Raw genomic sequence first — 23,233 nt, 5'->3', positions numbered from 1 at the left:
GGCTTAGAGAGAGGCCTCAGAGACAGGCGAAGCAGCTGAGGTAGTAGCCCAGCATGCCGCAGCTCTTGGTCTGATCCTGCCTCTGGTGCAGGTGTCCCTTCTCTTCTTCCTGCCAGCTGTAAAATAAATTCTCAGCGTTTTTTTTTTACCTTGTCAGTGTGATTATTCTGGTTGCTCTGCTACTGTATGAACATTTCCCAGTTGTTTTTACTGTTGCTTCAATTTCTTCCCTTTATTTTACCTTATTTTATTTTAGGGGAATTCTTTCTCCTGCTGTTTATCTTCTGTAACACTGTGACCCCACATTGATTTTTTTTTTTTAAATTATTATTTTTCTTTTTTTTTTCCCTCTCTGGTATTTTTTCCCCTTTTCTTATGCTTTTAAGATTGTTTTACCACGTTTTTTACTGTTAACTCTACTCTTTCAGTATGGTTTTCACTCTTGCTTTGCTCGGTCGTCCTTCCCACTAGCTGGCTATGCTGAGGATACTTTGCAGCCAGTATATTTTCATGATATTTCCATATTTTCAACAGCAGATGGACCTAGAATGCCAAATTCTGGGGTTTGTTTTCTTTGCTTCAGATTTTTTGTTTGATCAGGGCACATTTTGATCCTTGAAAAAGAAAAATTCCCTTTTAAATGACATTCCCTCTACCTTGTTTTTTAAACCTTTAAGGCGTTTCTTGCCCTGTATCTCTTCCCAGAAGGAATCCCCTGAGGCTTTAATGTATCCCTCAGCAACAGCAGTAGTAAAAGACAACACAGAGCAAATATCTTTTAATATAACATTTTTTTTCCTGAAGGAAACTTTGCAGGTAGTGATTTGTAGACAGTTCTCAAATACTCGGCTAACGTTGTATTTTACATATACCTACATGAAAGCCTCGAAGCAGGGCACTGAGGACAACTCTCCTGGGATCCCCTCTCTCCGATTGTCAGCCTGAATTTCCTGTAAGGAAGCAGAATATTCCAACATCTGCGGTTGAAACTTTAACAGCTTCCTTTCAGTCCATTAAGAAAGAGGATTTTAGCATTCAGAATAGGTTTACCATTATCTAAGAGAGCATTTTCCCCTGACGGGGGGTAAGCTTTCCAAGCTTCGTTAAGGAAAAAGGAAATCATGACAACTCAAAATATAAAAAGCCAGAAGGCGGTGCAATGTTAGGGGTTGGAAGCAAACTAATCTGTGAATGATTTAGTGTTGGGTTGGCTTGGAAAAGGGGAGAACCTTTCCTGCCCCCCATGTCTGCCCTCTATGGAGCCTATAGAGATGGGGAGAGAGACTGGTGTACAAACTCTGCCCACTACTGGGGCTTTTAAAATAATACCCATTTCTGAACTTTCTGCATTTTTCTCACTGCTAGAAATTCTTCCAATTTTTTCTTGGAGGATTTATAGTGCCAGAGGGAGAGTGGTGCAGAGAATGACCACTGCTGTGGTGGTGAGGCTGCGGGTTGGCTGGCCAGTCCCCCGGTGGCTGTGCCTGGGCTGCTTTGGGCTGCACAGGAGAAGGGTGAGCAACGCTTGGGTTGCTGCTGACTATCAATGAACGATGTGAATTCTTGTTGGTTTTGTTTTCTTTAGGGTTTTCTTTTTTTTTCTCCTCAGCCAGATTTGTAGCATAATAGAAAAGTATCTTGGTGTCCACACGGTATGAACACAAATAAATCCAACCGCATACAGGCTGTGGAAAAAGAGAAAGCCATGATTCCAGGAATCTCATTAGAAATTTTGACTGTAATGTATTAAAAGGCTAATTTTCCCTTTGAGAATGAATTTTCCCATTTGTTTTTGTTGCTGGTGCACTGTAACACTGCTGGGGCACAGCTCGCAGCAGCAGAAAGGGTGGGGACCCACTAGGAGAGTCTCGCAGGGGAGCATCAGCCCTGTCCATCTCCTGGAGCCCTTAGGGCTCCTGAAAAACATAACCCATGAACACCATCCCTGCCTCAATACAAACATTTAAACTGACTGTGATAAATCCTGCATGAGCCCCCGTAACTCTGTAATACCTGCACCGTTGAGTGGGCTGTGCATTTTAGCCATATTAGAAGTATACTTTATTCATAAATTCAAATTACAGCCATTTACATACCAGATAACGCATAATTGCTGTTTAATACTTTTACATCCTAATACTGTTACAAAGCACAAAGAATTATTAGGATCTTTCTTCAATGATCTCTTTTGATGAAGAAAATATTAGCTGGTCGTTCTCGGTATTAATTCTGAATGGCTGATATTGATGGCTTACTGTAAGCTCGGCTTCTGCTGGCAAAGAAGATATTTCAAAGCCCAAAGCAATACAGAGACGTGAAAATGAAGTGACACGTACATTTTGAAAACAGCTTCAGAATAGCTGAGAGAAATAAAACATAGCTTTATAAGTTAAATCTCCCAAGGCCTGGAAACGCTTAACCCCAGCCCATTTGTATTCAGCATCCCTGGATGCTGTCGGCACTTCACTTGTGATCAGATAGGCAGATGGGTTTTCGCTAGCAGAGGATTACAGTGGTTTGGGATTGTTCTTTATTACTGTTTTAGAGAAAGCCTGACTTCATTTTATCAAGTGAAGAGAGGGAGTGATTTAGTGTGAGTGCTCGGAGTAACCCCCTTCCCACGGGAGGCGATGCTGTGGTTACCATGCTGTAGTCTCCTGCCTGCTGCCAGAGGCTGAAATGGAGATAACACAAAAATAAATAGGATGAGCATAATTCAGGGCCTGGGTTCCCTGTCACAGCGCCGGCACTGCTGTTTGACCAGTGCTTTCCCCCTTCCTGCTACGATAGGCTGCCTTCTCCTAACACTTGGTCCACTCCGTGCCACCTCTCGTGGCTGCTTTGAAGATGCTCTACAGGCAGCAGCATGGCACCGAGCAACCCTGATTGCGCCTCAGATCCTGAGTTCAGTTTTGACCTCTTGCTACAAGAAGGATATTGAGGCTCTGGAGCGAGTCCAGAGAAGGGCAATGAAGCTGGTGAAGGGGCTGGAGAACGAGTGTAACGAGGAGCGGCTGAGGACCCCGGAGTGTTTAGCCTCGAGAAGAGAAGGTTGTAGAGAGGAGGGAGCTGGGTTCTTCTCCCAAGTGTCAGTGGACAGGACAAGGGGGAATGGCCTCAAGCTGAGCCAGGAAAGGTTCAGACTGGATATCAGAAAAAAATCTTTCACCGAAAGGTTGATGGGGCAGTGGCAGAGGCTGCCCGGGGAGGGGGTGGGCTCACCATCCCTGGAGGTATTTAAAAGACGGGTAGATGAGGTGCTCAGGGACACGGTTTAGTGGTTGATAGGAATAGTTGGACTCGATGATCCCAGAGGTCTTTTCCAACCGATTCTACGAAGCACAGATTTTGACCTAAAATATTTATTATGGCCCAGCGAGGCTTTCAGAGCCTCCCCGTTTGCTGCAGACAGCCAGGCAGGGTGCGGAGGAGTAAGGAACTGGGCACAGGAGGATGGTAGGGGTGTGTGTCTTTGCTATAGTTTGCACCCTATAAAATGTGTTTCCATGTGTATACTCACATTTATACTTCACTTCTTGGCCTTACCGATGAGTAGTGCTAGGCTGTCGCACAAATTTTAAAGCTAGCAATTATGTTGATTCATAGCAACTAATTCATAAACAACAAGTAGGGGTCTTATGGGTTTCATTCCCTCTATCTGCACTTTCCACCCAAGTTCCCACAGGGCTGGTATTTTACCTGGATGTACACCGGCTTCTCTGGTGCGATTCCTTGATACAGCATGGTGAGGGAAGACAAAACCTCCACCACCTCCTGTGTAGACTGATTAAAATACAGAGTTTTCAGTGCTCCAGCCTGGACGGTGTTCTCCCACCCCAGCCCAGCAGCTTCTGAAGCAGTGGGCTTGGGGCTTCCAACCTGTACCTCTGGTCTGGGGTCTGCCATACTATCACTTCAAATGTCCACTTTCTTGGAAGAAGAAATGCTTCTCACAATTGTATTTCTTTCTGATAAGACATTTAAAAACGAATTTCCAATTAATCTCAGCCTGGCATGTCAAGGTCTGAATAGATTCCTAAAATATTTTATGCTTGAAGAATTAGACTGATCTCTTTGAGTGTAACCTCTGGGAAGGCAATTTGAAAGAGGGGTTATGAAGCGATACCCATCTTTCAGAGGTGACTGCTGTCGATCAACTTACTCGAGTTTAATTAAAATGAATGATTGAGCTGTTATTGCCTGAATAGTCGTGCTGACGTTGTACTTCTCTGGAATTGCTTTATCCCAGTCTCTGTGTCACGGACCTGGGGCTGGTGAATGGGACAAGCCCTGAATGGCATTTGCTAGTACCAGGGGGCCGTGCCAGTACTGGTCAGCCAAGGCAGCCCCAGCACAGAAGGAAGCACGAGAAGCGTTCCAGGCTGTGCAGCCCACCTCAAACAACACACAATTCTGCATGCATAGCAGCTGGCACCGTCTATCAGGTTAATGAACCACAGAGAGGATTTGCAAAGGAGCCATTACTCTATCGGGTCAACGCATTTTTTATTTTAAATTACTTAATATTAGTTTTCATAACAAGCCATTATCGTCAGCTAATAACCTGAGCAAATAATTGATCTGTCTTTGGACGAGCTCTTCTCCAGGCATCTCGGGATGCCGTGTTAAACCGAAGCTAGAAACCTCAAATGGGTTTCATCACCACAGGAAAACCATCTTCTGAAAACAGATGAAGGAAATGTGGCAGAGGAGAGGTGTGAGTGGTGGGTGATGGGCGCACCAGTGCAGCCTTGGATGGAGGCACTGCCTGGCACTGTGGCACTGCTTACGCCTTTTACTGTTGGGACCCGCATCTGGTTTGTGCCATTTCATATCTGCTTAAACACAGACACGCAGAGGTAGAGCAGACCATGTATTGCACGGTATCTCTGCTGCAGGCTGCTTGTTCCGTGTGGACATCAGCTCCCAAGAGGCTCTGTCCTGAAGGCCAGGAGCTGGACTGCTAGCTTCTTCCCAGCCAGCCCTTCCCAGCAGTTTTTTGATTGGAAACACGCTGCTCTCTCCCTTCTTGTTACTTCTGCTGGTTGCAGGCGGCAGAGTACGATGGATGGGCTTCTCTGTGAACACTTCTGTTTGTCGCATTCCACGTTGCCGTTGAATATCCTGGGAATAGGAGCTGCTTCCACCCAGAATTGCTAGGGATTGGGATAGTCGCAAGCATATTGTGGCTGTCTCTTGTACCTCTTCGCATAACCTTGTCTTAAAGCTGCAAACCTGTCCATAAAGGATCTGGCCCTAAAGCTACCCAGGGCTCTTTGAATTCAGTGCATTTTATTTTAGATCAGACCCGTTAAGTAAATCTGTTTCAAATATATATCAAGGGAATAAACAAAGTGCCATTATAGTGGCATATTTAAAAGGCTGCCGTGCTAAAAGCAACGTGCTACTGTGAACCACAGTCAACCAGAAAGAAATGGAAGCATATAAACAGAGCTTGCAATAAATGTTAATGCATTTTAATCTGCTCTACGACCTACCTGCCAATTAAATTTCACAATACACTTGTAATAATGACATAAAACACGGCAATAAAAGTATACAGCATAGTTAACCCTTGAATGGCTGGCAGACAGAGATGTGGGAAGAATGTGCCCTCTACTACTGACCTGGAAAATGTTTAACAGGGTTGAGCCCACGGTTATGTAAGCAAACAGCCATGCTGAACTAAACATTCTGAGCAAATTATATAGTTTTTAATTATAAAATTATTATTATTGAATTCTAAAAGTGTAAAATGGATGAAAAAAAATCTGCCAACTTTGAAAACTCTGGGGAGCTACATAATGACTGGTTCTAATTATATACTTCCAACATGAGCTGAGCGAGCAGACTGGGAAGGCAAAATTTTAAGTAAATAAAAATGACAGTGGGATTTAATTAAAACAGAAGGAACTGCGTGAAACCTGTGAACTTTATGTAGCTGCTTGTTCTTGCCAATACCACATGTGATAGAGAGGCTGGGAAGGCGACAACAGCAAGAGATGAGGTTTTGTCTGCCTTTTGTCCTCCTGCCCACACAAACATGAGCAGCAAAGGCTGAGATGTGATTTCAGTTGCTGTTTGGTGAGCAGGACAGCAGGGTCTGCTCTGCCTCATGGGACCCAGAGAGGCTCAGTTTGGGGAGGCTGGTGGTGGGAGAAGGTGCTGCCACACAGAGCTGCTGGTACCCAGGCCCTTGGTAGTGGGAGGGGGGCAGATGATGCTGCTGGAGATGCTGTGGCTTCACCCACCCACCTTTGTACTGTGGGAAGAGGAAAACAGCCAGTGTTCCCTCTTTTGTGTGGGGACAACAGCGATTCGAATGGTTTCTAGCAAAAAATCATTACTTATTTCTAAGTGACTTAGTATTGCAAGTTGAGCCAAATCTTAATTCGCTAACAGAAGGTTTCTGCAGCTTTGGGGATAACACTGTAAAATGCCCGTGAGGGAAATGCAATCCCAGCAGCCAGACTTCCCTGCGGTTACCATCCCCTTGACATGCAGGCAATGTCCCTTGTGACGAGCCTGGACCACCGCGCCTTCCCCCTGCTGTTCAGAGGATGCCATGTGTACTGATCCCCATGGCAAAGGGCCCAAAAGATGGGTGCCCCTTCACAGGCCTCCCCTCAGCCACACCAGCACCACTTGCTCAGCAGTTTTAAGGTGACGTGATGAAATATGTATGCAGATTACTTCAGGGCAAGTAGCCCGAGCTATCAATTTATGTCAGGTCGAGTTAGCACAGCCCTTTGATTAAAGAAAACTGAAATGCAAGGCAGGTTTCCTTAGGTGACCATCCTCTGAATGATGATGTGGGGGTTGAGTTTCTGTTGCCAGAGGTGCCTGTGCTCATGCGGTGGTAGGTGTGGGTGTGCATGGCCCCAGACCTGCAGCGCCTGGTCCTGGTGATGGCTCAGCAGCCCGCACCTTTCTGCTGCCTCCTGTACCTCTGCCATCCTCTCTTCTCCCTTTCCGCTCATGAATGCGAGGGATGGATGGCACAGGAGAGGGAAAGGCTCCGTGAAGCTGATGGTCTGCCTGTGGCTTCGTGTCCTTTAAGCTAATTCCATCTCCTCTTTGGTGAAGAGGAGCAATAACAGAGATGAGGACAGGCAGGAACCACCCAAATACCATTTCTTGTAGAGGCCAGGCCAAATGTATTGTCCAGGTGTCTTCTGGGTGACAACCAGACCTTTTTTTCCCTTTGTCTTTCTCTGAAGCCTTAGTGGTGGGTGAGAGCAAAGACTGTAGCATCAGCTTCTTGGGACCACAGGGTGAAGGGAGGTAGGAGAGTTTGGTGATGCGCTTAAGATGGCACAGAGAAGAAAGAGAAATAGGAATAAGTATTGGTCTGGGCCCCAGGGAGGCGTATATCCTGGGTGAAATGGTAAGAACTACGGTGGGGATGGGGGACCACAAGGAGGTGAAGCAGCCTCCTTGTGCACAGCATTCCAGCATCTAACCCACCCTGCTGGCTTTAATGCAGGAGCCTTGGGGTGAAACAATTGCATTTGAACTGCAGAAGCGAACACACATTATCTCACGATGGCCTCTAACTCTCTGAAGAGATTTCCACCTCTCCCTTGCCCGATGTCCCTGCATCTCTCCAACCCCAGCCACGTGCGGATGCTCAAGCAGAGGATGCTGTTGGTTTTTCTCCAGCACGTCTTGCCTGAGTTGCAGTTCTCTTAGCCCTAAAATATCTCCACGCCTGAACGTTTTGCTGATGGGGAATTGTGTTGGTACAGCGGTGCCTCGCTCCGGAAAGCGGCATCAGTCTGAACGCAGCGCTTCCCAGCCAGGCGTAATCAGTGCATTCACAGCCTTTCTTTGGGTTACTTTCATCCTCTTTTACTCTTCCAAGTTTTGCACAGGCTCCTCATTACCCTGACGGTTAATAGCAGCTTCAAATGCAAATCCAACGACACAAGGGTGAAATTGTGGTACATAAAAGAACGGGCTCCTGCGCCTGCCTCAAGTGTCTCGTCCCAGGGCTGCAAAGGCAGGACCAGCCCCGGCAAAGCACAGGCAGCTGCCAGCAATAGGGAAACATTGAAAGTCTCTCCATGGGGGACCTGCTTTTCAGAGATGCACTGAAACAGAAACTCAGTCTTCTTTGCTCTCTTAGAAAACTTGACAAAAGCAGAAATGTTTACCTGGGTTTTTAACCTTTTTTTTTTTCTTTTTTTTTTTTTGGTAGTTATTGCCCAAAAGAGGCTTATAACTGATGGGTTCCTGAGCACAGTAGCATTTGGGTTTGCAGGCCATGCTGCATGGTGTCCAGCAGATGCGGGAGCTACCCCACCACCCTAGGGGCGCATGAGGGATCTAAGGGGCTTCATGCTGCTGAACCCATGCAATTATTACTTGATTTTTTAAAATTATTATTCATTACCTTGAGCACCTCCTTAGCCCCCAATCTACAGCACATCCTCCTAACTCCCAGCTGCTCTGCTCTGCAGAACCATATGGCTGCAGGAAGGAATCGCTGCCACCGCTCTCTGGTGTAGCAGGCACCCCCAACCGTGCTCGACAGCTTCTACAGGACTCTGGCTATTAAAATAATTTGTGGTCTCCCACAAGCCAGTCATATGTTATTCGCATTACGAGATTAGCTCAGGAGCCTGCAGCATCCCAGGGGAGGAGGGAGATGAGATATTTTGAACTCGACAAGGAGCACTGCACCCAGCACTAGGGATGCAGGATGCTCAGCCTCTCTGATGGGAGGCACCTAATCCTGAGGGGGAACCATACCAGAGCTGGGCTGGACTCTTGTACAGCCTCTTCCCTCGTCTACACCTCTGCTGCCTGCAACCCATTGCTCCCTCATTGCTTTAGGCAGGGCAATGTGATTGCAGGTAGCACAGGCTTTGAGGTCTGTGTGGGTGGCCGGGAAGGAAATGTACTTGCGACAGCTTTGAGTGATGGTTTTAGGGAATGTGAGCACCTGGTGAGATGTATTTAAAGGATGGGCATGGGGAGAAGATCGTAGAATCATAGAATACTTCGGGTTGGAAGGGACCTTAAATATCATCTAGTTCCAACCCTCCTGCCATAGGCAGGGACATCCCACTAAATCAGGCTGCCCATCAGATGGCATCAAACTGCTGCATCAGCACCAAGAAAAACTTCTTAGCTGCAGAGATGTATTTGTTTGTGTTTCAATCTCTTTAGGAATTAGCAGAAACCTATTAGATAAAGTCCTAATCCTGTATTTGGAATAGGGGGGGATTAAACGACCCAAAGGATCACTGCCATTGGGGCCAGACGTGCCCAGCACCCAGGCAGGGCTGAGCGCTGCCAGCCCCGGTGTGGGATGGGGCACCCCCGCAGCTCTGCAGGCACAGCGCCTCTGTTTTTTACCCCAATCCTGCCTCTCCCCACCACCACCACAGCTGCCAGCCCAGGGAAAGACCTTGTTGCTACTTTACGTGGAGGTCACTGCAATTTGCTGGTATCATTTGGTGACAGTTATTAACTAGAAAATACTGAAATATGTGATATCTTGGTAGATCCATTGCCAGAGAGAGAGGAATGAGCCAGCACAACTACCACTCAAATTTAGGTGAAGGATTCAAGCTTAAAACGCTTCAGCAGAGGAAGGAAGGCTTTGCTGTTTGTGTGTGCCCAACATGGACATCCTGCCCTTAATCACTTCAGTAAAATCAGGGCTCCCAGCACTGATAGTCAGAAATTACCTTTCGGTTCCCAATCAATGATTTCAAAAACCCCGTTAAACTCTAAGAAATAGTTTCTCAGAGTTTTGGATCCTGGAGCCAGCTCCTGTTTGAGCCAAGAACAACCTGTCCTAAAGTGTAGCTTCGTGCTTTCAGCTGCAGTAGAAGTCAGCGTAAATGTTACAGAATCATGTAGGTTGGAAAAAACCTTTAAGATCATCCAGTTCATAAACCGAACGCTGCTAAGCCCATCACTAAAGAATGTCCATGTCTTTACGAAAAATCCCCACAATAATTTAGTTACTGGGAAACGTGCAGTAATTTGCCATAAATTATGGACTGGAGCAGGCAGCCAATGCGCGTGTAGCGTAAGTGAAACGTGAAATATGGTGCAGAGCAGTCAGGGCCAGAGGCGCCTGCACCAGCCCTGGAAGCTGCGACACCCATGGAGAGAATGGGTGTTCGTGTGCCCCCAGCCATCCCCTGGCTCCCAGTGCACAGCTTGGTTGGTTATTAGCTGGAAGATAAACATGGTTACAACAAATTAGGAGTGTGGGAAATCTCCACAAACCCGTCTGTGGGACAAGGGGCTGCAGATATGCAAGCACTCACCTGTCCTGGGCACCATGATGCTGAGCAGTTCCAGTTCCCACTGCATTTCTGTTAAATCAGTTTTGCTTCCTATGAATAATCCATAAACAAAGGAATTTGGCAGAAATTGGTGGGTTATGTCTCTTTCTATTTCAGCTAGATAGGAGCTGCAGCAGCCTATGCATCTCATCCTGGGGGTGCCTGGGGCTGGTGTTGGGGCAGCAGCCAGGTGTTCTTCACCCTTCTCCTTTCCCACACACAGCCCAGACGCAGCAATAAGCCCGCCTCAAGTACAGAAAATAATTTCAGGCTAATGAAAGCAATGAGTTCAGGCTGTGATTTTATTGGCAGGAGTTCCCTGCTGCTGAAATGTCATTTCACTCTTCGGATAACAGGACAGAAATTTCAGCTCTTCCAGCCCTGAGTTGAGCAGCAGGAGCCGAGAGAAGCATTAGCCTCCTGGTGACCAGCTAATTTCTCCATCTGACTTTCAATTGATAAGTGTCCATGGGAGAGAGCGGACACACAAGTGGAGTCGGGGGCTCATCCACTGCAGTGAGGCTTCAGACACCCAAGGGTCCTGGCTGGCCACCATGTGGAAGGAGCGAGTGACGATCCTCCATTCAGTTTACTTCATTTCCAGACTCCAGAGCAGGTCTGGAGTCGTCACAAACTGCATCGCTGGGACAGATCCTGATGTGAACTGGAGGGATGCACGCACCGAGCAGCACCACAGGAAGCAGAGCCTGACCCAACCACCATCATCGAGAATGCCATGGTCTGACGTGAGCTTTATTTAAAAAGGTTGAAAACAAGCTCTTTTATAGAGTTCACAGCACAGTTACCTTCCTTAGGTTTTGATTTGTTTGGGTTTCTTTTTATGATGCCGGAGCCTGCCCTGGATTCTATCACCAGAGAGCCTTGCAAGCTGGGAAAACCTGCCAAAACCATGAGCTCCGAACACGGTTTGCGCTGCTTTAGCTAAAACCAGCCAGCGTTATCCCTGTTCCTGGAGCTGCTCAAGTGGTATTTCCCACCAGGAAGGGCATGCATTAGGATGGAGACTTATTTAGGTGAATGTTAATTAACATAGCGACGATTGCATTATTTTGAAGGCAGCGAGTTCTGTATGAGAGAAGATAAAAGTCCAAAAAGATAAAAAGTCATGACATATTAATGATTGAAAATGTATGCTGGAGCTGGCAGAACAGAAAGTATTATGAATAATTCAAATGCGACAGGATTTCCCTTGCAAGGTCGAGGCATGTAAAAGGGGAGGCTTTTGGAAAGAGCAGCATCATATTCTCCTGGCGTTGCCAAGAGATCTTCATCCATCCGGAGGGTTAAGACAAGTTCAAGCATCATCTAGTCATTCAGAAAGGGGATTATATTGGAAGCGATTGGCACCGTGGCTCCTTCGGTGGGACATGACAGCTGCTGGGAAGAGTTAAGTTGGAATCTTTGACGCCAAATGAATTAAAAGCCTATTTTTCAACTCAACTGGCAAGTCCTAGAGGAATGGCCACCGGCAAGCACCCGGAGAAAGCGGAGCCGTAGGCAGCCAGCACGGGGCTCTCCCCAGCCAGACAAGTTCCTGGGATCTCTCACAAAATGGCTTGAAAGACGAGCTCGTGTGGAAGATGAATGTGAGTACGCTGCAAATTGGGTGCTTTCAGGCTGGTCTCTTTTTTTTTTTTCTCCCCCCTTTAGCCACCTCTGTAAAAGTTCAGTTTGGGAGACAGGTGCTTTAAATAATGCCCAGACTGAATGCCTGAGTGTGGCTGCTCATCTGGCTCACCACCTTGCAGGCAGCGTTGCAAACTCTAACGCCGTAGGAAAATTCAGACTTAAGCCCTTTCGATATAATGTGGGTACACATGACAAAAATCCTGTACCTTGTCTGAACTCGTTCAGACACAGCAGGATTTCTACAGGCACTGGGGAGAAAGCTAGAAGATAGTGAAAAACTTCAGTATTTTTAACTTCAGAGCCCAGCTCAGCCTGAGCCCATCTCTTACTGATTTTTAACAGCTTGCAAAGGCGTTAGGGGATGTGCGGCAAAATTTATTAGCTAGTGCTTTGAATAATCAAATGTATTGCGACTTGCAGTCTGAGGTGTCGCGTGGGCGCATCTTCTATTAAGCAGCAACAGCTACAACATAGATGTATTTCAGGCAAATCTACCAGATCCTTGGGAGAGATCTGAATTCATCCTAAATCAATATTTGAACTTGATTTATTTGATTAATTTTACATGGAGTTGTGTTGGGTTTTTTTTTCCTTGAAGGGCAATTAATAGGTTTCTTGACCTTAATCTAGCTTCTGTGTCTGGAAATTGTAAAGAAAATTATTTCAGCGCTATTTTCAAGATGTGATCATTTGGGGGGGGGGGGGGTGAGATCCTGTAAGCATCTAATTACTTCACAGGAGCCTTTTAGGACTTGGATATCTTATTGCAACATGTTCTGCCCCGTCAGGCAAAAATCTACCTGCAATTTCCAAGCGCACGGGACTGCAGATATTACAGTTATTTTTAGTGTTTGGCTGTGTTCGTGACTCAGCATCTTGAAACAAGCAGCTGTCCCAGAGATAGATGCTCAGAGAGGAGCGGAGGCAGATGAGAGCCCGAGGTTGGGGTCCAGGGTCCCTCCTTGTGTCTCCGGTGGGGGCTTTGCCCTTGAATGCTGCTCTGCACTGGGGGGGCACCCATTCTCCCACATCATGGGAATGAAGGAGCTGTTTGGTGCATATATTTTATCCTAGGGGTACTTTCCATCCATACTATATGGATAGCAAGGGGATGGCAGCAGAGAAACCACCTGGGGATGGGCAGAGCAAGGAATCCTGTCCAAGAGAGGGGGTGTCCACTGCAGGTGAGGGGGGGTGCTGGGCAGGCAGCCCTCCACCTGCTTCCCTTTGGGCCTGTTTTAAACAGCTTTTAACAAGCTATTAATTTTGGGGCTCTTGAAAATAAAAATAAGCAAATTTGATCTTTAGCGTCTCAGAGGGGACACAGCTTCAGAGCTGTGAACAAACCCCGTGTATGGGCACTGCTGGTCAGGCTGCCAAGAGCCATAGGAGTGGTATTTAATTTGTTTTAATGACTCAGACCAGACATATTTACATAACCACACTCTCTGTAATAGCTGGACCATTCTGAGCAAAACTCATGGTTGGAAAATGTGGCTCTGATCTCACTCACAGGGAAAATAATTCTGCGTCTGCCATGCACTGCTGGCTTATGCCCAGCACGAGGAGGCAAGAAGGAGTACCCAGTGTGTCCAGCCCTTCACAGTCAGGGAAAACTGGAATAACACTTGCAGGAAGGGGAGGAAACAGCCCTTTGAGACTGAGCTCTGGCAGGACTGTGCATGGAAGGGAAGCGGTGCTGGAGCTGTGCATGGAGGAGTGGCCACGCTAGAGTCATGCGTGGAGGAGAAGCAATGCTGTACTTACCTACTGCCTGGAATAATCATGTGTACCCTCGGGAAGCAGCCTGCACATCATTCCTCTCTGCATGTGATCACTGGAAAGATGTGCGAGCACAACCTGAAGAAACAAGAGGGCTCCTGGGCTGTATTTGGGAAAAAGCTTTAGTGGTGGAGGCCGTCTAGCTGACCTCTGGTCCTGAGCCTCTGTAAGCCTGATGTGTACTCCAGGGAAATGGCATTTCTCAGGTTCCTGACAGCACAACTTGTCTCTGCTCCTGTTTTTCCCGTTTCCAGAGATAAGGGCACAGAGGAACTGATCTTCATCAAGAATTTTCTAGAGCAGGAGAGCTGCAGAAAGGGCTGGCTGTTGGTACTTAGCCATGGGTAACATCCCTTGGGGGAGTGCTGGAGGTGCCCTGGGACAGAACATCAATGCCACTGCTGAGGATAGCATTCCTAGGGTGGAGAGTGAGAAGATGTGATGCTCCCTCTGCCCAAGCCAAGAGCCAGCCCCAAGGGAGGGAATCCCACGGCGCAGCATGACTCCAGCCCAGAGTGAGCCATGTCTGGGGTGGGAGGCAGGTGATGCTTCTCCATCGACCCCAGCCCTGCAGACCGGGTCTGTCTGGAGGCATTAATAACCACAGCAAAAATGAAAAGGAGCCATCTGTGTTGTTCCTAATGGGATCCGTAGGCAGTTATCACTGTCAATGCCTGCCTCTGACCTCCTTAAATGGGATCCCAAGGAGCACTGAGCGTACAACCATGCTAACAAACTTATACTCTTGAAATAGGAAGAGCCTGGTGCCATGTGCTGTCTGTCTGTCTGTCCTGCCTCAGCCTTGAAAGGGATTTCCTCCCAACCCTTCAAGTTTTCTCTAGCCTCAGCATCCAAGGGCTATTATTAATTCCCATTCAATTAATTGCTCCCCTAATCTCATTCTGAGGCTGATCTCTTTCCAGTTGTGTTGCAGAGTAAGAATTACACGCTTTTTGTTTCAATTAATGTGGTAAGGGGAGGCAGCTGCCTGTTCGAGGAGCTGTTGGCAGACCTGCGCCAGGGACATGCGCCTGCCGGCACTCCTGCATCCATACCGTTATTCTTGCAAGCATCAGGGAGTGGGAAATATGGGAAAAGCAGCTTCTGGAAAGAAGTGCTTTCTTCAGCCGTTCTCGCAGGGCACCCATGTCATCAGGGCTGGGCAGCCTAGAGTGATCCTCCTCACCACAGCAAACCCTGAGCTGTCAGAATTGTGCTTGTTTGGGTGCCAGCAATATTCCCATTTTTCTCTGCCCAAAGAACTGCAAAATACCCAAAGCAGAAGAAGGAAAAAAAAATCCTATGGTGTGTAACAACCTTGAGCTCTCTTAAAAAGCATTTGGGACAAAGCAGACTATTTTTAAGCATCCTGTCCCCTTAGAGATGAACACAATTTTTTCTGGCAGTCCAGTGGAGAGCGCTGGTTTGTGCCCACTGAAGCAATTCTCTATTTAATGTAGCCAGCGTCTTTTATCTTAAGTACATTCTCATTACTTATGGGCTTTCACTGTTAAATGGAAAAGCTATCAAGTGTGCTAAAACTTATCAATGAGTTATTCAAGGAGCACAATGATAAGAGCGCCTGGGGCACAGGACAGCGTGAGGCTGGCTGGGTGGTAGCCAGGGTAGGTGTGATGGGTCCATCACCCTCATCAGGTGCAGGGGGAACAGAGGATGCTACGGCTCCAGTCATGTCTCACCCTGTGCATGTTGAGGGGTAGTTTCTTTCATTTTTTCCGGAAGAAAAATCATCGAAAACTATTGAATTCCGTGTTTCAGACAAGTAAACAAGATTTTCCTCTGAGTGTAGTGCAACTTTGAGACCCCAGAAATCGCATTCACACAAACCAAGGTACACAGCAACCCTCTGGTTGAAAAAATAACTGTAGATTAAATATCAGCTCGGAAGAATGACAAGGGTTAGCTTCCAGTTTAAAAATCCTATCGAAATAGAAGCAATGCTTGGGCTGGATTTTTGTGAAGGGTTTGACGCTACAGATGGGAAAAGGATTCGGTTCCGGGGGTAAAGCGAAAGCTAAGCTCCGGTCACGCTGCCAGCTCTCAGGGCAGAGGCAACACTTTGGGGTAGTTTCCCGACCCACCAGCCTCAAGGAAAAGAAGCTTTGGGTTTTGAGGGGCATGTCCCAGGCCCTGGTTTCGAGGGGTGTCAGTAGTGAGCCCTAATATCAGCAAAAGCACCGGGGGATGGTCCCCACCACGCTGTGGTGGCCAGAGGGGTCAGTTCTCCTTCACAGGGATGGTGCTGACTCAATGCCACTTTCAAGGCATTATTTTTTTTCCCTGTGATTTATTTTAGGACACCTCCTTTCTACCAGCCTAAGCAGCCATGCACTAAGCATGCTCAATTCTCCCTCCCTCTTGTAATTAATAACAAAACCTCCAGTGAGGCTTAGCCGCTGGTGTTAATTGGAGCGCAGCATGGGCGATGGCAGCCGGCGCCAGCCCCACTAAGAGGATTATTCACTTTCTGTTTCATCGACTTCCAGTTCCAGTGGGAAAACCAGTGGCATGAGGCTGTTGCCAAAGCCTAGGCTGCAGTACTAGCCATGCGGATATAAACACACACAGCAGTGATGTGTTACACTGTCCTACTCTTTATATATCTTTGGTTGGTCTTGGGAGTTAATTTCAAGTATTTTCTTCCATATAATGTAGGAACAGGCTTTATATTGCTGAAAGGTGCTCCCATGCCTTACCTCTGCTACCTGGCTTTCTTGGAGAGGAATGCAAATGTTGGTACCACGCTTTCTTGCAGCGCGGTCAGAAATACCCAGCCCACCCACTTTGCAGTTTAGGAACAGCTGAAGATGGAGTTTCGGCCTTGCAAGGGTCATGTAAAATAAGTAGATAAAGCTCTCAAGAGCTGGATTAAATCTACCACTTCTTCTGAACTCCTGCACTCGCTATGTTGATCATTAAGGCATTTAAATAGATACAGTTAGTTTGTTCAAGATATTATCCTGGAATGACTGAGGGAACTGAATCTGCCATCTGTTTGGCATCCAGTCTCTCTTATTAAACACAGCATAACCCTAACGCCAAGTGCTGAGCCAAAATACCAGCCCTTGTATCTCAGTTTTCAGCCTACACCTTGAAGCCTTGCTTGGGAATAAGATCAGGGGGAGATGCCTTCAGGAATAACATCTCTCTCCATCCTTCTGAGCAGTTTTCTTCTTCGCTGCATTGCAGGGCTTGGGTCGGGGAATATAGGGAGCTCATGTCAGTGATTGTCTCCTTCACCGCTGCAGGCAGGAGACTTTCTCCTGCCCCTGAGACTCAGGTGTAGTACTAAGGACTGTATTGCCTGCCACCTTACACAGGAGGCAGCATGCTGTCAAGTGTACGTAGCACACGTTGGCCTTTGCAGTGTCCCCTGCACATCTTCTTGCAGCCCGTGGTTCCCTAACCCCAGGACCAGAAAGTATCTGCCTTCTGTCCCAGGACAGGTGAGCTCAGAGCTCACACTCACAGCCCGCAGCCTGCCAGAGCTATAGTCAAAAGACCAGGAAATTATCCCTGCGCGCCAGTAATTCAGCCTTTTAATATGTACCGTGTTGTTCCCTCTGTGATAAAGTAGATCAGTCTCATTCTGTCCTGCTGCGTCGTGCCAGTGTGTCACCGGTGAGTCAGCAGCCAGGAGCTGGCAATGACACTGTTTTATGCCTGAAGCTTTGCCTAAGTGGGTTACAGCCTGAGAGTAGCTCTGTTTAAATAGTGCATGTATCAGAAATAGATCTTTTCTCTAAAGTAATAGGTCACGGCAATTTTCTTTCTATTTTTTGCTGTCCTACCCCGGTATTTGTGCGCCAAGTTCAGCAGCATCCCTCTGACCTGTTGCTCTGGTAATGAGCGCTTTCAGAAACAGCTTTTCAATTTTTGGTTTTCAACAGACCAAAAGAAAAAAAAAAAAAAAAACACCCATGTTTCTCTGTCCCTGCAAACAGCAGAGCCTTTCTGCCATGGAAATGATGGAAATGGCTTTGGCCTGATGCCACATGCAATGGGAGAGGTCAGGAAGATGCCCTGTCTGGGCAGGACAGCTGAGCCATGGGCGCTAAGACCCTCGAAAACACGCAGTCCTTCAGCCCTGCCTGCGAGAGTTTACCATTCCTTAGCCTTGTTAAGCCCCTTTTAGCAAGTGTTTCTGTACCCCAACGCTCTGAGATAGAAAATGGCCTTCCAGGATCAGAGGCAGTGGGGTCTGTTGGTACCCACACCACCAGGGCTGGTGCCTTCCATGCATGCTTTCCCATGCTCCGTAGCCACTTGTAGGCAATGATTTCACCCAGTAAAATAGGCAAAGGTTTGTCTTGGTCGTTAAGTTTTGCCTCAAAGCTATGCCTCACTTCACCTGTTTTTACCTGAGTGCCTATCCAGCAATCCCTCAGTGGGACACAGCCACCTTCCCTCCCACCAGCACCAGTAAAGATTATCCCTGAGCCTTTTCCATGGGAGAAAGCTGTAGGACAAGGCTGCTCCCATTAATGATCCTGTACTTTAATTGTTTACTTGCTTTGTTGCTTCAGTTTCCATGCACAGATATTAAATAAGACTCCGTAGAAGAGAGGAAAATAAATTCTCTTGGAGAATTATGTGCTAGGAGATCCTATAGAGAAAACCATAAATTCATCAGATGCACTTTGTAAAAACAATTAAAAATAATTTAACTTGACGCCAGTAGTGCTAAATGAGATTAAGAAAAGCTGAAAAAATGGCCTCACCATTTAATAAGAATTATATTTGGTACCTATCCTTTCTGGCTGTGATTGCAGAATATTCTTCTCACCACCTGCACCGCATGCGTGCTCCTACTTCTAGATTTCTTGAAGAATACAGATCCTGCAGCAAACCCATTGCCTATCCATGCTGGGTTGGTTGCCACACTGCAGTACACCGGCAGCCACCTTCACTTGTCATCCCAGCTCCAGGGAAGCCTCTCCATTTGGCATCATACAATACATTATAGATGATATCAAATAGCAGAACAAGACCCATGGCTCTCAGAGCAGGTCCTGTCTCCAGTGCTGGGTCGTGCCTGGCTTGTCCCTCCCTGTTCCCATGGGTGCTATGAGTCCGAGGGCTCTGCCCATCACCCAGGTCTGGGGAGATGCCATCCCCATCCATAGGAACCGATGGCCAAGGGAAGGAAAAAAGGCCACAATCTCTGCAATGCGTGCAGCAAAGTCACTACGTGGTCATTGTCCACCTGAGGCCTCGTTGCGATTTTGGGACTGGAAAAGTCACAAAATGGGGCCATTAGGCAGAGGGAAGCTGCACTCAGAGGCTCCAGCCCCACACTCAAAGGCAATCAGCTGAAAAGAGCAGTAAGTGATGGAACCACAGCAAGACAAAGCACATACAGTTGCTTTCAGGCTAATATGTAGATTTATGCAGAAAACAAATATAAAGAGCTGCATCTGTTGCAAGTGAAGTATAATTCATCATCAGGGAAGAGGGCTTGCTTCTTCACAGCTACATTCGCTGTAGTTACATATTTTATTTTCCCTGGCTTTGCATGTCATGTGGATTTTGGGGTTAGTTTTGAAGTTACATTTCTTGCTTTGAATACAGATGAGTACCGAAATACTTCCCAGTGCCGAGTGACCAGATTCCTAATGTGGCACATTAGAAATCTATGGCCATCGGCTCTTCAGTATGTTTTGCAAAATCAGCCTTTGAATGCGCGCAGAGCTGTTAGGTGTGATAACAGATAAGCCTTTCCTGGCCTTTCCGTATTTGTAATCTGTTTAGTCTTCTACAGCCCAGGGGAGGACTGAGGGAAAGCTTCCTAACTGATATTTGCCCTCTGACAGGCTGCTGTTATCAAGCACATATATTTTGGAAAGCAAGTCTTCGTCGGTGTTTGAAAGGAACCATCCTCTGTTGCCTCTTTGGGCTCCTGCGTTGCCCCTGCTGCTATGGGGCTGCCCCATGGACACAGCACCCCAAGCCAGGTTTTGGAGATAAGTGCAGAGAAATGCTCCAGGAGGCTGCTGGCTCTGCCCCAGGACACGAGAAATGGGTGTGGGGGGGGTCTCAGAGATAATCTTGTAAATTCAGGTTTCATCAAGCGAAGCACAAAGGGAGGAGAACCAGAAACCCACCCTCGCCGTGTGTGCTGCAGGCATCCCATGGACCAGCCCCCGCCACCCAGCGCTGTGCTGCTGCGGGTGAAATAAATGATAGGAAAAGCTGTGGAGGAGAAGCTTGGTCTCATCCCTGAAATTTGGAAGAAAATAAACCCAGCAAACTAAGGGCAATTCATTTTTAGGCTGTTTATTGAGCTGTTATGTTAATATCGCATGGCTGTGAATGGCTGTATTAAGCATATCATAAATCATTAGAGGAAAGCAAAGCAGCAGTAGCGACTTCTGTAAACCTGAACTGCATTGAAATGTATATGGGCTCGTAAAGATGCAGAGACAAAGAAATAACAAAAGATAATTGCCCTTGACTGGAAATTGGGAATCAGCAACAGTTGTAGGCTCAAAATTAAACAGTAATTGAGCAGATTGATGGAACCTGATCCCACCCTTTGAAGGGCACCTGCAGCAATATCTCTTTCAGCAGTAATTGCGTATTCCCCTCTCCTGGTGCATAGGTTCCCTCCGCATCCCAGGCTCCGGCTGCTTTCGTCTGGGCTTATTTATATGTAACCTGAATCCACTGAGCACAACTGGAGGATGTGAAAGGATGGTGAAAATTCTTGGTAAATATTATACTTGGGAAGATTGTATGGCTGCACAAGGAATATCCTAACTTTGTTTTACAAACCATTTTCTGTGACTCTGGTTTAATAGGTTTGAGTCAGTGTAAGATATTTATAGTTCTAGAAAAAAAAAATTTCAGTTCTAGATCAGGCAGTGGGCTGGATCACTCCGGGGCGTAGCAAAAAGTTGGATAAATTCCTGAACACTGGTTCTTGCTCTAAACACTCAGCCAGCCAGGATGAAATTGCTGAGATACTGTTGGGAGTGGAGCACTGTTCTCCCTGGTTTTGCTAACAGCTACCTTCAAACGCCAGCTATGATACCCCGAGGCCCTCGAGGCAGATACTGCTCTCCTCATTGCAACTTAACTAAGGGGCTGATTCCTCCCCCTGGTCCCACTGCTTTTGTCTCACACTGGGACCATCACCCCATACCTCTGCAGCACCGCAGCAGTTAAAGGATCTGAGCAGGAGGGGGTTCTGTGCAGAAACTCTGTGTAACCTTCTCTGCACATGTTGAAATTCATGAGTTAATGCACTTAGACTAACCAACATAAATATTAAGCTGTGGCAGCGATGTTGTGGACTCTTGCATTTGAAATATTTCAGCTATTTCCCTACTTGCATTCCTTACCCACGTGCCTGAGAGACCAGTTTATAAAAGGGCATTTTTTTTCCACAGCTTTGATGATTACACTGAATTCCAAAGGCCTTTTAACAGATAAGGAGGATCCTTGTTATCCTGGTTTTTTTGTTTATCCTGAATCCTTTACTGGCCTTCCTGTGCCTGCCAGACAGGAACTGGCATGGGGAAAGCAGCCTGAGCAGGATGGATAACAGAAGGAAAGAGGAATTCACAGTGAACCCCAACAACGAATCCTAGTTGGAAAAACATGGGATAGCAGGCATGTTTCTGGCTTGGTTGAGAGGAGGACAAGGGGTGATGATAAGGTTTCCTAAGGTATCAAGCGTGTCTGCATCAAGCCATCTCGGCTTCCCAGTCCAGGTCCCCCAAATGCCACAGATCACCCCTGAGCACAGTGGGACAGTTGGGTGTGCTGGGTGGTGTCATGATGGAGGTGATGGCCACGGCCACGGCACAGTGGAGGAGATGGACATCCACACCAAGAGAAGCTGAAGGGGAAGGGATAAGCAGAACTGTGCTCTTCATCTGGAGATAACCCTGATCTGAGCAGCCCCTGGGGAATGCTGGCACCAGACTGCTAATAACTTAATTGTAACCCATTTACTCCTTGAAGGGTATTTTTTGGTAATTGCCTTTAATGTGCCTTTGTTAAAGCAATAAGGCAGTATTCACTTCCTACTGATTTCAGCATAATTTCAGTTTAAATATATTCAGGTGGTAATCCCCACCTTGCTAAAGCTGTGATAAAACCTCTGGTGTGCATATCAGCACATTTTGCAGTGTTTGGGAATGAAATTAGTTAACTCATCTGGCCGCTTTGGTCTCCTGAATGACCGATCTCAAGAGATTTCAGCAGTTTTCTGTTCTATTGTATCAAAATGATCAAGAAGTAAGTTTAATATAAGGGGTTTTTTTTCCCTTCCTTGTTTTCTCCTTCGTAATCCACTGAGAAGCAAATATTGCTGCAGTGGTATCGTGCACAGCAGCATCAGACCCTGTGCTGCGACTCTGCTGGTTTGGGAAGACCTATGGGAGGTCTGTGCTCCTGTGAGTCTCTGTCAGGGAACCTGGGAAGCCCTGGTAGGGGATGAGCCCTCCCAGCAGCTTTTCCTGCTGTAAAAATCGAATCCCACTAAGGGGAACTGAGGACTAACAGAGCCAAAAACACTAAGTACAACCTAAGAGAGGATTAGTTTTGAGACACCACCATTATCCCTCTCCTCCACCTCCGTTACCTCCTTTGCCAGGAGAAAAGCTGTAATGAGAGCATAATCACTTACACTCTTGCTGCCTCATGTGATTTCCCTCTTTCCTTATCCCCCCCTCTAAATTAAGCAAAGGATTAATTTGCTAAATTTAAATAGTTAAACCTGCAAATCCAAATGGCAACAGCTCCTACAAAGGTTTTGCTTGCAGCCACCGAAGCTGCCCTGTGCTGTGCCCTCCTCCAGCTAACACCGAGGGAGGCTGTAGCTTCCCAGGGTAGGATGCAGCTAACCAGATTCTGTGTCCGCGGGTGGACAGGCTGCAGGTGAGCACCCAACCCTGTTAATTTTTGAATGGGAATGGTGTTATTTTGTGCTTCAGTGTTTCGGTTGTGGTGGTGGTGTGTTTGGTTTACTGCTGGAGTCTCAATTGCAAAGATGTACAGGGCTGTCCTGGAGACATGGAGCAACACAGCACCCTCGTGCTTCTGACTCTGGAAGCAAAACTATCAGTATTGTGGCCTGTGATAGAGACAGTCTGAGTGTGCAGTGCTTGCAGGATGCTATTTGTGATTTTTAGAATGGAGATAACCTTTTATGTATGAATAAGCAGTAGTGAATCAGTAAAAAAAATACTTGAAATGCCAGGTGCAATACAAGTTTGTATCCAACTCAGTGTCCATGAGCGTGCGAGGGCAGTCGGTTGCTCAAGCTTTTAAAAGTTTGTGAAGGTGCTGAGGACCACACCACAGCAGTCTGGATGTGCCCCCACTTTCCCAAAATATTTATCCCTCTGAAGCAACCACAGAATTTATGTTCTGATCTGCAGACTGTTTACAAGCATTTTAATCACAAGGCTCTTCCTTTGCTACTCTTGAGCCAAAGCAAGCTTGTTTTCTTCTTTTTCTGGTTT

The 23,233-nt window shown here is 46.9% G+C and overlaps 1 protein-coding gene across 6 annotated transcripts in view; it reads left to right on the top strand.

Annotated features, from left to right (window-relative positions):
* Positions 1-23,233, top strand: part of SCHIP1 (schwannomin interacting protein 1) — a 177,400-nt gene that overhangs the window by 104,917 nt on the left and 49,250 nt on the right. Inside the window, exon 1 of one of the 6 annotated variants that reach the window (XR_008451230.1) lies at positions 11,646-11,914. The exons of the other annotated variants lie outside the window; for them this stretch is intronic. The gene's annotated coding sequence lies outside the window, so the exon portion shown is untranslated. Of the gene's footprint in view, positions 1-11,645; positions 11,915-23,233 lie in introns of those variants that run through there. 6 annotated transcript variants of the gene reach the window in all.

This window comes from Cuculus canorus, chromosome 9, assembly GCF_017976375.1.
Source record: "Cuculus canorus isolate bCucCan1 chromosome 9, bCucCan1.pri, whole genome shotgun sequence".
Classification (NCBI taxonomy): Eukaryota; Metazoa; Chordata; class Aves; order Cuculiformes; family Cuculidae; genus Cuculus; species Cuculus canorus.
The sequence above is the reverse complement of the archived record's forward strand: the minus strand, read 5'-3'. Positions and strand labels throughout refer to the sequence as shown.